We start from the raw sequence: 13,436 nt of genomic DNA on the forward strand, positions 1-13,436 counted from the left end.
ACGCTTCCCATTTTTGAGCAAATTTCTCAAGTGGAAACTTGTTGTCTCTTTTTCTTCTTTTCAATGGAAATTCAGGCAACAGTTGTTTTCTGTAATATTGCGATAATAATGGGAGGAGGAGCTTTCTCTTGATATTTGGATTATTGTTATCATATTGTTATAATGATTCAACGAAGAGCTGACCGAGAAAGCGCGTTATACGATAACTTGAATGTGGATATCGATGCAAATTTGTATTTTTATAAACATAAACATAATGAAGAAATACAGTGTTATGTAAATAGAGGTTCGTTTTGGCTATTAAAGATTGCACCTTGTATTTTGAATATTTGATATATTTGCATATTGGTTGCATTCTGTGTGTTTTTGCATCTCTACAAAAATTCCCATAAACATAGAAAAATAAAAAATTAATAAACATTTAATAATAACGCAGTGAAAAATACAATTTTGTAGAATAATAACGTGTTTAATTACAATAAATTTAACTGATGAAAACGAAATATTTGTCCGGGTCAGAATTGACCCAGCCCTCGTCATACGAGGATTAAGACGATAAACATATTTGTGTTCGAAGGAACGTAACAGATCTTCCTGGGTTTCTTTTAGCAAGAGATATTTCATTTCTTTTGTTTCTGGTGTCGTCTTCAACCACAGACAAGGAAAACCTATAAAGCTGGTAGAACGTTTTGTTTTTCTGCGCGAGGGATGAAGCGATCTGGGACCACTGTTCGTGGTCGAAGTTAAAGCAGAATTTCCAGATCTCGTCGACCTGGTTTTTGCACAAACACGCGGTTAACTGTGTCACAGTAGAATCTTCGTTGGAACGTGTTTCCCGCGTTTTCGAATTTACGAGGTGGCGCGTCGCGTATGAAAAGAAATCGAAGAGAAGAACCGTAGAAAGAAGGTCGGCTGGCAAGAACAATGATGAATGTGACGAACTTCGAGATTCGTTGGCAAGTTCAGTGGAAGGCAAGTTGCGCACCGGCTAATGTTGCCATGCTTTTCCCCCTTTTTCTATCGCCTAATTATCCTGCAAAATAAGACAAAACATCGATATTTTAAGTAAGATATTTACCACTGGATTTTCAGAAATCTTGGAATTTCGAAGTTTATTCGACCTCATCAGGTTATTCTTCGCGAGTTAATTTCAAATTGACCATTAAAAGCTGCGAGTGTCTATGCAAATTCAGATTTTTATAACAAGCATAGTGATTTCGTCCATCCTTAATTATTCAAACGAGTTGCTAACATTGAATATTTTGTACATTTTATACTTGCACATTCTAACCTCCCAATATTGTATAAACATCTAGGGAATATTTATTAACACTAGAATTAACACACCAGCCAAATTGATTGGTTTTACAATTTTATTATAAAATTCCTACTTTGTGTTCTGTTGTAGTATAGTGATTTCGTCCATCCTTAACTATTCAAACGAGTTGTTAACATTGAATTTTTTGTACATTTTAATCTCCCATAATTGTATAAACATCTAGGGAATATTCATTAACATTAGAACTAACACTCCAGTGAAATTGACTGGTTTTACAATTTTATTATAAAATTCCTACTTCATGTTATAGTGTAGTATAATTTCGTCCAGCCTTAATTATTCAAACGAGTTCTTAACATTAAATATTTTGTATATTATATACTTGCACATTCTAACCTCTCATAATTGTATAAACATCTAGGGAATATCTATTAACACTAGTACTAGCACATCAGTCAAATTGATTGGATTTCCAATTTTATTATAAAATTTCTACTTTGTTTTCTGGTGTAGTATAATTTCGTCCAGCCTTAATTATTCAAACGAGTTCTTAACATTAAATATTTTGTATATTATATGCTTGCACATTCTAACCTCTCATAATTGTATAAACATTTAGGGAATATTTATTAACATTAGAACTACCACACCAGTCAAATTGATTGGATTTCCAATTTTATTATAAAATTCCTACTTTATGTTCTAGTGTAGTATAGTGATTTCGTTCAGCCTTAATTATTCAAACGAGTTGTTAGCATTGAATTTTTTGTACATTCTAACCTCCCATAATTGTATAAACATCTAGGGAATATTTATTAACATCACAACTAACACTCCAGTCAAATTGACTGGTTTTACTATTTTATTATAAAATTCCTATTTTGTGTTTTAGTGTACTATAGTGATTTCGCCTTAACTATTCAAACGAGTTATTAATATTGAATATTTTGTATATTATATACTTGCACATTCTAACCTCCCTTAATTGTATAAACATCTAGGGAATATTTATTAACACTAGCCAAATTGACTGGTTTTACAATTTTATAAACGTGTCGATCCTCGTTTAGGGACGATGGTCGCAGATGAATTAATAATAGCAAAAATGTACCACATAACATGGAATTGCTTCTGTAAGAAAGTAAGAAATCAATAAATATAAAAATATTCTATCATTTTTTAAAGACCAGTCATTTTCACTGGTTTTGGTAGAAATAGCTTCGTGTTAACTATTGGTAGTTCTAGTGTTAAAAGTGCGCTGAGAGCTAGGGATTTTTAAGAAAGGAAAAATAAATACAGTGGCTGACGAAAGTATTCGAACGCTTACATATGCAAACTCGAATGGGCGAAATAATGTACATTAAAGTAATTTGCTTAGACAAGCAGATGTCAATAGGAAGATGGAAGTTTTGAGGTTATGTCAGTAAAATTTGAAAAGGATTCAACAACGCAATTAAATGGAAACCTCGAACAAGTGTTCAAACTTTAACCCCTTTACAATTCTCTAATTTTTATATTTAAATATTGTTCACATTTTAACAAACGACAAGAACTGTAACGTTCCAAGAACTGGTTTAACATAAATTCAGATTTTTCTCATATTACGTACAAATTGAAAATATTTGTCAACGTTAGCTAAGATAAGTAGACTATTAAGTTACACTATGCCATAACTACCGAACACCTAACGCGCTTTCTTGTGCTCGACATTGTATCGCTTTCCGCTGCAACATCAACAACCTGTGTATACCGAACGAATATCGGTACTTCTACAGTTAACCTATAAACGCAAAACCATAATTGTTCTTTTCTAAGCAAATGTTCCTACAACATAAGGGAGAGGAATGAAATAAAACGACACACGGAAAAACGTCATATGTTGGTTCACGAGTCCCCTTTCCTCACGGAATTCACTGACAACAAAGAAAAATGATCGTTGAGGATCTCATCACACTGTTCGTCCCTTCTACGACGTACAGTGTTTTTATAAAAATCATGGAATTCCGAAGAATGGCGAAAGATAGCACGTCTGAGAAATCTTTCATGATCCGCGTTTCTTCTTGTACCGATTAATTCCCTACGTCTTTGAATCGTGACCCTCGATATCTTTCTTTCGCGTGCGATCCCTCGTCGGCCATTTGTAAATGGTCCAGGCGTTCCATTTGAATTATTATGTTGCCCTTTAGATCGCCTCGGTGATACGATCTTCATTAGTAGCTGACAGCCTCTGAACATTGATCTTCGATAAAGAGTACAAATAAAAGACGAGAGATAATCCTACAATATCTTTTCTTCAACTCTCGCAACAGAACAGACGTATAATTTTAAAGGGAAACGTCTAATAAGCAACGTTTAACAATTTTCTGCTCCCCAAATCCATATTACCTCTATAGTCCCGCTAAAGACCTTCTTCCGCGTACAGAAGTGGATCTCATAGCGCTGAAGAACAACAATTCACGCTGTAAATACCTTTAATGTTCGCTCAGCGACCAAACGATCCTCGCGCTAACGTCCTCGCAACGAAACACCGAGCATCGTTCTTCCACGGTAACAACGACGTTGAAAGACCTTTTCAAGCGAAACGAACGAACGACGGGAGGAAAAGAAACGTTGAAAGAGAAGAAGAAGAAGAAGAAGAAGGGACGGGGGGCAGCAAAGATTTCGAAAGAAAAATACGTTGAGAGCATGCGAGAGGAAAGAATATTCCAGGGGTGGTTTCTCTCGCCGGTGTCGAAGCTCGCGAAGTGGCGCATTCAGCAGTGGAAAGGGGTGGGGTAAAAGGGGTGTGGAGCGGAATAGAGAGAGGACCAGGGTAGAGAAAGACCAAGCAACCTGGTCCCGGCTCGCTCGCTCGCGTCCCAGCGCGCAACAAAAGCGTGATAAATCGAGTACATTAATTCGCATTTTACCTTTGTTTGCGTTATGGAATACAATATTAAATGGAATGGGCGCACAATAGATAATGTTGGGCGCCATCATTTACGCGGCGCAGCGCCGCGTAGACGAGAGCGAGACATTGCTTAGGTTGCTCGGGGAGTTGGCTCGGGAATTGTTCCTGCCATCATCCTTCGCCGTGGAATCCGCCTGCCGACACCCCTCCACGCCCCGCCAAATCGTTCCGATCGCCGTTTCACAACCAACCAGAGCCATTAATCTGAGACCTGCTGAGAACCTGCTCCTCTGCTTGATTGATCCCCCGTTGATTTTGTCCTGAATTCGTCCTCGAGGAGGCCTTGATAGCCGATTTCCGCAACACCTCGTCGATCTTTATTTTTGGTCTTCGTATCTATACTCAACAGGTATCGTATGACGAGAAGTTAGCGTTGCTTGGGAGAAATTTATCCCTCAATTCTATGATCGAATTTGAAAAAGCTAGGAATCTGACTGGAAAGGGCGATTAGAAATATAGCGTCTCATTAGCGTCGGCGTTACAAACAGCGGCTATATCCGCGCGCCATTTGTCGCCGCCCAAACAACTGCCGTATCGTTGCTCTTAATGGATTTCAATTTGAAACGATCAACAGCAGAATCGTTGGTCCATTGACTAAAATTCCAAACATAGAACGAGGCTCGTGTCACGGCCCGTCCACCGTTTGCTCGGTTAAATCATAAAATCAACAATCGGTACACGCACAAACAATTTCTCCGGAGTCTAAGACGAAGAAAGAGGAAGAGTGAGGAGGGGGGGGGGCAGAGAGAAGTTAGCGATCTTTAATCGAAACCGGGCAACGTTTCCGCTCGATGTCTGCTGGCAGAACTTAAGGCCCGTGGAAGTTGGTAGCTGCAAATGGTGTTGGCAGGCCTGGGTGACGCATGGATTCGATTCCTGGGAGCTCGTGATTCCGCTCGGTTAGCCTCGCGTCACTCCCAGCAAACCCCATTACCCGCTTCAACCCCCGGCTGCGTCGTCGCTGCGCTTCTATTCCGCTCGCTGTCGTGGAATCTGGACGCCGGCGTGGCTTACCTACCATCTACACTTAACCACTAGCACACGTATGAGCACGGTTGCCAACTGAAACGCTCGAAAGGACCAGGGGAACGTTGCCATTGACGTTGCGATCCGAAACCACCGCCGCTGATAGTACGGTTCAGCGCGAGTTAATGCAATGTCCAGTGATCGGTGATTGATGGTCTTTTCTTTTTTGCTTTGTTCTTGTTTCTTTGGCGGAGAATTGTCGATTCGATAGCGTACGACGAGATTTTGTCTTTTATTTTGTTTGGATAAAATTCGTCGGATTCATAGCGTCCTCTTTTGCACTGTAACTGTAATTGCCATAAAATGGTGGATTGATAAAATTCTATGGGAAATTGTGGTTCTTCTCTGAATTTTGCTAATTGTAATTAAACCACTCATGGGAAAAATATGATCATTTCGATGTTAGTTGGCAGCTGGAAGCATTTTAACTAATTGTGCTAACCTAAATCGAAAGATGAGTCTTTTAGAAGCAGCTGATGAATCTTACGTTTTGTGATGAAGCAAATATTGTATTTATAACGATTTTCAAAGTGTTCAAATGGTCCAGGGTAATATAAGCAGAAAAATATGGAGCAAAAGATGTAAAGTGAAAGATATTGTTGATATAAAATTAATTGAATTCTACAAGGCCACGAACCTAACCTATCTATTAATGTTATTCAGCAAACAAGGATCCTTGAATTTTTCCTAAATTGATAATATTGAGTTTTATAATCGTTTCTCTGTGAAACATAATATCTAACTTATGATGTTTCTGTCTTGTAATTTTCGTAATTATAACTACAACAAATATAATACAAATTTCATGATAATTAATTAAAAAATACATTCTTTGATTATAGATTCTTTTTAATACTATGATTTTTATTGAATTTGATATTGATAAGAAGAACATAGGCGAACTTAAGGAAATTCGATTAATTTTTCGAATGAACTTTTTTTCCCCCCACCAATCGGTATCTGGAGCGTTGGTAAGAGGCAAAGGACAGAGGTTTCGCACGCGAGATCTCCATTTCCATGGCGCAATTTAATCGCGGCGAGGATGTCTGCTAGAGAACCGAGTCGTACGAACGAATGAACTAAACTTTCGAGAGCTATCGATTATCAGCTGCGCTCCCTACTATTCTCTGTCGCTCAGAATTCTCCGTTCCTCTTCCGCTGCCACCCTAGCCCGACATTCATTAGCCTCAGCGATGGCGAAGTAATTTAATTTGTTGCAGGATTTGTGGAATGTTAATGAAAACAGGACAGGCATCCCTGTGTCAATTTCTGATTAAACTTGGTACGACTGGCCTGCTGTATGCGCGATGTTAGTTCACTCGATTCGATTCAACGCTCCGTCCCATTCCTATCGCATAATTCGTCATGAATTCCTATAGTGTTTTGAGTAAACGTTAATAGGAAATTGTTTAAGAATATTTATAAAACGATAGAAGAGTTACGAATGATTAGGAACGAATTCTTTTCTTGTATCGATCATTTCAGACGTACCAATAAACACGTCCATTCGCAGAAGAAATATTCAGAGCGTAAAGAAGATTAATTTGAAAAGAAGGTCGTAGCCAGAGTATTTCACAGGTCATTATCTGCGAGTCCCAAATTCCCTGCGACTCATTTCTCCTATTACCCTTCGTAACCGTGTTACAACTTGAACATCTACGAGGACACGAACCTAACCTATCTATTAATATTATTCAGCAAACAAGGACCCTTAAATTTTTCCTAAAAAGAAACCTATTATTATTAAATTAAAAAATATGAAAAACAATTTTCTAACGCGCTAATTATACGCATCGATAATTGAAGCGAAACTTGAACATCTGCAAGGACACGAATCTCATCTATCTATAGTAAACGAGGATCTTTGAATTTTTCCTAAAAAGAAGCCTATTATTATTCGTAAAAAATATAAAAAACAATATTCTAACGCGCTAATTATACGCATCGATAATTGAAACGCAACTTGAACATCTACGAGGACACGAACCTAACCTATCTATTAATATTATTCAGCAAACAAGGATCTCGAAATTTTCCCTAAAAAGAAACCTAAAGTAAACCTAAAGTAAAAAATATGAAAAACAATATTCTAACGCGCTAATTATACGCATCGATAATTGAAACGCAACTTGAACATCTACGAGGACACGAACCTAACCTATCTATTAATACTATTCAGCAAACAAGGACCCTTAAATTTTTCCTAGAAAGAAACCTATTAATATTCGTAAGAGATATGAAAATAGATAACATCAAAAACAATATTCTAACGCGTTAATTATACGCTGTGGATCGATAATTGAAACGAAATCCTCGCGTCGAATTTACGGGCACCCTGCAGCGCAAGTTCATCAACTGCTGTAGGCGCATTTGCAACGATGTCCGGACGATCTATCGGCGATATCGGTTTGCACGTCGATGCACGATGCTGGCGAGCGTGCACCAGAGTAACGGGGATAGCGAGGCACGACATCCAACGTTTCCAGGGGGTGGAACTGGAATGAGGGTACCCGCTCGCCCTGGTAATGGAATACCTCCACTGGAGAAACGCAATCACGCTGATGTTTCGGAACCCCAAGGCTGCCACGAGGGATTTCCACGCTCATGAGCAGATCAGACTTGCGTGCTGCTGCTGGCTCCTCTGTCTCTCTTATCCCACTCCCCTCTCGTTTCTCCAATTTCCCCTTCCCTTGCTCCGCCATCCCTCCACCTGTCAATCAAATATATCTCCAGGATGAAATTCTTTTTCCGGATTCGTCGCTCGTATCGATTAGAAACTTAACCGATCGTTTCTTCGGTGGAATACGAAGTTACAGCATTCCTTGGTTTCTTAACCGCTGGTTCCAAGAAATCCAATCTCGTGAAATAATTTTGTAATTAATATTACGTGTACAGGTTTGTACGATTTTGTCGAACGAACAGTTTTTGCAATTTTGTGATCAGACGGTTCGTAGTATGTGAGATTAACTTGTCTTATTTATGAAATTAACTAACTAATTCGCTAATTAACTAATTGATATGAAATTAACCCTTTGCACTCGAAAGGTGACTGTCATTCACCACGGCGTTCCATGCTGCAACTCCAGTGGCGAGCGAGAAGCGACAGTCCCTGTTCATGTTAGATTTCGACATCTGCGATTGATGAGAGTGCAGTATTGGTAGGTAAATTGGTTCCTTAGTTCTTTATATTCTTTATTAGGAAGCGTAAAGTGTTGGACTTTAAAATGGAGATAAAATATTTAATCCCATATGCCTCCAAAACTATGGTTCTGACAACGTCTGCAAGGTTAGTTTAGATTCGACGACCATGGCAAAAGAATTTATAGGTTAGAAACCCTCAAAAAATGGTTTTCGCAAGTGAAATTAGCTGAAATGAAGATAAACTTGATTTGAACTGTTGAAAAATGGGATCAATTATATCGAAGAATGCATCTTGCTGAATGCTTTATAAATTATCATTAAAAAAATACAGAAATTAATATTACAAAATCATATTTCCAAACATGTAAATATAGATAAATTATTAGAATATAATTTTGTTTTTGTAAGTTAATTTTTATATAAAATCACTTTACGCTAGCTGTAAGACACGCATCACGTATACGCTAAACCATCCGGAGTAGCTGCTACGCCCCACCAAAAAAGTCCTCGAGTGCAAAGGGTTAACTAGAATTTGATATTTGCTTTATTATGGAGAGCATTTTTCAGGCGAGGTATCTCGTACATCATATAGTTTCAATAATGTTGAGGTTATTAGGTTAGGTTATGTTATTATAAACAGAGAAAATTGGATAAATTGTAAAGTAGAAAATATATTTTAATACAGAAGTGTAAGTAGCAATATAATTTGAGCTGGTGCAGATCCGTACGCTAGCAGTGTCACCCTATAAATGAAAAGCCTGAAACCATCGTTGCCTGTCTACTGTCTATGGTCTGCCTTCGTCCCAGTCTTTTGTCTATACGCTGTCGATGGCTTCAGTGCTTGAGAAAACTAAAAAGACCAAGTGGCGACCACTTCAACAAATAATATTAGTTTAGTTATGCAAAAGTTATCAAGATCTGGGATTATGTCCTTTCAATCGAATAGTTCATTTTTTATTCTTTATTCTGCTGTTAATATTGGCTTGGCAACTAAGTGATTGCGGATTTTGTCATTGGCTGGTAATGACAAAATCCGCAATCACTTAGTTGCCAACACAATGGTATCAGTTTGTGGCCTTTTAATTCAAACAAATTCACAACTTCTGCTACTGAGAATGGTGTTGAGAATTAAAGATGGATTTTTATAAATTTGTTTGATTGCAAAAAGCACAGATTAGTGTTACTAAGAGAAATGGAGTATTTCAGAGGATAAAGTGTATATAAAAATTCCAATTAATAAATTCCACTATCTTGAAAGCAGGATCTCGGTGTAAGTCCTGAACAGGAAATGGCAATTTCTCCCAGCAATACTATCGCGAGGCATCGCCCTGACTTTTGCTCCTTCGTACATTGCCTCGGACGATGCCGGTTTCAGCGGACGAATTCCGCATTCCGGAAATCGCGGAACGTTATTCCAGGTCCCATGCGGGTCGTCCAAGCCCCCCGGAGCGACATAACCCGTGGCCGTCCCCGGAGCCAGCGAATCTCTTCTCGGCTAAGTCGCCGGGCAAAGTTATGAATTCTTTCGAAAATCTTGCCGGTGATCCTTCGAAGTTGAGCGGTCGGCGGGGATCAAAGAAGTTGGTATGGCTCGGCCGGGGGGTGGAAAGGGGTGGATCAAGTTGCCTTAGAATGAAGCCTCGGGAAGAAGTCGAGGACGACGACGACAACGACGAGAAAGGTGAAGAAGAAGAAGAAGAAAGTGCAGGAGGATAAGAGAAGAGGGTTTTCGGTGAGAAGAATCCACCAGAGGGTAAAGGGGGTCGCAAAGGGGGGAAGGTAGTAGGAGTATAAGATCGACAGAAGGGGCTGAGAGAATCGTGAAGCTTGAGACGACTAGGAGGGTGGTGGAAAGGGGAGCAGCGAGCAAGCAACGTGGAATACAAAGCAGCGACCGAATGATAGGAAGAGGTGGCTGAAGGAGTTTGGAAGGCTAAGCGGTCGGAGGGGCTGAGACGTTGGGAGAAGACGGGTTCGAGAAAGAAGAGACCCCCTGCCGTCTATTCAAACCGCGCATGAGTTATTGCCATGGATAATTCGTAAATATGTTTATTTTGATTTTGTACACAACGCGGTTTTATTTCGTAGCCGGTTGGACGCTCCTTCCCCCTGTTCTTCCAGCCACTTTTTGGAATCGGCTTTGATCGCCACTCTAGTTTCGGATTATAAACGAGCACGGCACATGTTTCCAGAGGTAAACCAGAAAAATGACTGTCCACCATGCGCCTCTGTCGGTTTATCGCAGCACCAGCATTCCACTTGGCGTCGCGTACGCGGCTACGTACGTGAAAGAATGTCATGACATTTTTAACGGCCCGGTAGCTGAACACGGAACACGGACGAAGACGTACGCAATTTTCGTATCCAAACGCGTTAACGATCCAACAGACCAATAGAACGAATCGGTAGGGTCGAAGGTCCCTCGAACGTCGTTTGAATCAGAAAAAATTCCTCGTTGATGGAACAAACGACAGAGGGAACCTTTCAGACGCCAGCAAACGGTTCCTCGAATTCCTATAATCCCGCGCAAGCCCTACGCTTCACTAACTCCTAATATCAATGATCGCGAGGGGAGAGTCCCCGTGGAAGATTCCTCGATCATTGATATCACTCGAAGAAACGGCTTGGGTGTATCGTGTTTGTCCCATGTTTGGACACGAAGCTTGGACGAGAGAGGCTTGGTCAGGGTGGTAGAGAAACACGGGAGAGAAGGTCGAGCCGAGGACGAGGGGATGAACGGAGACGGGAACCACGAGGGAATATAACGGAGAGGCTGTTGGAGAGAGGGAGAAAGGAGACAGGCCGAAGGAGAGAAGAGAGGAATGAAGCCCGCCATATCAGTCTTGCTTGCGCCGACAGTTCGTCATTTGTCACTGTCGCGGCCATTAATAACTCCGCCATCCTGTCACTGTGGATAATACGAGTAGGTCTCTGCGCTCGGGCTGTTGTAGCTCCGGTAGGGGTGGTGTTCCGTTCAATTCAGTTCGGTTTAAGGGGTCGCTACAACGGATTGGAAGAGCATGCCTTTCAGGGGATGTGTCATTCGTCGCTCGGGGATATGGCGTGCGATCTTGTCGTCCATCTTGGGATATGTTCGCTTTTTTTACTAGTTCCTAACATATTTTTTATGTATCTATGGGATTGAGAATAGGTTAAAATATGTACAGATATTAGGTTATCCGGAAAGTGTCTTCCTCTCGCAAACGTGGTTTTTCCAACAATGCACCTTCGTACGAACGTGAAACCAAATCTGTGAAATGTCGCGGCGTTTGTCTCAACAGAACAAAATCCATCGTACGTAATTCGACAAAATAATATAAACCTGTTGAGAATTGTGGATCTTAATAGCCGAAATAATGGTATAGGGACACTAAATTTACACTTAGAATTCATATTAGAAGAGTTATATATTTATTTGATAAGCGATTGCAAAGATATTCATCGATACACATTTGCACGCGTCTCAGCACTTTCTTCCATATCCGACTGAACAGTTCACATTTCTTTGTTTTTGACACGCCGCGCACACACATACTTCTACACACTGATATTCACAGCAAGTATCGCTATTACGCAGCTAACCTAGTCCAGCAAATAAAATTATACATATCTCAATGAAACCAAAAAACGTGCGTCTATTGTTTCCTTATAAAACTAAAGAAACTTTCCGGACAACCTAATAGAATGTTATACATGTAATTGTAAAATAATGCTTGTTAATAATATAATAAATCACGTAATATCGGAATAAGAAACGTAATGTAATTTTTTTAATAAACAATATTTCAAAATAGTAATTTCATTGCTTCCATATTTTACCAATCCATATCTATCAAATCTGCAGAAGACGATTAGAAAAATGGCGATTTTAACCAGCAGCAGCCAGGACAGCTGAGAAACGTCCGTCAGCTCGTCATCGACACGGTTCCAGCGTCGTCCATCATCCGGGCCGCGTATCTGCGCGTGTCAAGCACGTCTGCTTTCAAGTACTTCGAAGCGATTAAAACAAAAAACGAAAAGCCACAGGGAAAAAAAACAAAGTACATATCGAGAAAAACAGTCACTAAAAAAGGCAGGGAAAAAGAAGAAAAATAGGCAGAGTGGTCGTAGTGCGTTGGGGAAAAAAATTTTCGCGAAAGCCCTTTCATCACACTTGCCCGCCAAACTGTCTCGCTGCAGTTTTTATTGTGTCCGAATTGCGAGAGCTACGGGGGTAGAGAATTATTGTGAAAGCACCGAACATGTGCACGTTAACACCGCGAGAGCTCGTTTGCCCGCGGACCAAGGGCAAAGGGTCGGCACGGGGGACGGGGGCGGTGGGAGATGCGGCAAGCTTGTTGGTATTACGTAAGCGTGGCGCGGCCATTTCAAAAATGGGGGAAAAAAATATACGCGGGGAAAAAGAGGTTATGTCCCGGCCGCTGGCTGATGCCAACACGGCTTTTTAATTAGAACCGGCAACGCGCCGCCACCTGACATCCTGCACCGCCGCCACCCCTTCATCAAAGTATCATTCTCATTTCGTCGAATTTCACCGGCAGAATTGCGATGCATCGAGAGCCATGTTGCGTGAACTGCGAAACAAGATGGCGGAAAAAAAAGTTAAAAAAGGAGGATAAAGGTAAAGAAAAAAGATAAGAAAAAGATGTTACACGGTTTGTACGTACGTAAATGCATATGCCGTTAACAGCCTGCAGGCCAACATTAATTGCGCTGCTTTTTAAATGCATCGAACGGCCGCGTTTAATCGGTCAGCTCGATCGCTCCACTTGCCCGGTGAAAGGTTCGATATATGTATTATTATTTCAACGCTGGAGAACGTAATATTGTATGATGAGAGCCGCTTCCTCGCTTTCCAGAGACGCAATGCACCGCGCTTTGATCTGCCGGCTATGTAAGCGGGAGGGCTGTGCCACCGAGTATCTCCATTGGTCTCGTTGAACGGTGAAAGGTTGTTCCGTAAGGACGTCGTTTGTTACGCCTATCGTTTGTGTATCCACGCGGAATGCGCTCCGTGTTCTGGAATGAGCGATCGGGGCT

The 13,436-nt window shown here is 40.6% G+C and overlaps 1 protein-coding gene and 1 long non-coding RNA gene across 3 annotated transcripts in view; both read left to right on the plus strand.

Moving 5' to 3' along the window:
• The window catches only part of LOC122577276, a 33,347-nt gene extending 26,842 nt beyond the window's left edge, over positions 1–6,505 (plus strand). The window contains exon 3 of the long non-coding RNA XR_006320192.1: positions 6,476–6,505. This is a non-coding gene — a long non-coding RNA (uncharacterized LOC122577276). The remainder of the gene's footprint in view (positions 1–6,475) is intronic.
• LOC122577275 overlaps positions 1–13,436 on the plus strand; it is a 146,389-nt gene that overhangs the window by 79,223 nt on the left and 53,730 nt on the right. The gene's annotated exons all lie outside the window — the stretch shown is intronic.

The sequence above is a fragment of the Bombus pyrosoma genome, linkage group LG18 (assembly GCF_014825855.1).
Source record: "Bombus pyrosoma isolate SC7728 linkage group LG18, ASM1482585v1, whole genome shotgun sequence".
Classification (NCBI taxonomy): domain Eukaryota; kingdom Metazoa; phylum Arthropoda; class Insecta; order Hymenoptera; family Apidae; genus Bombus; species Bombus pyrosoma.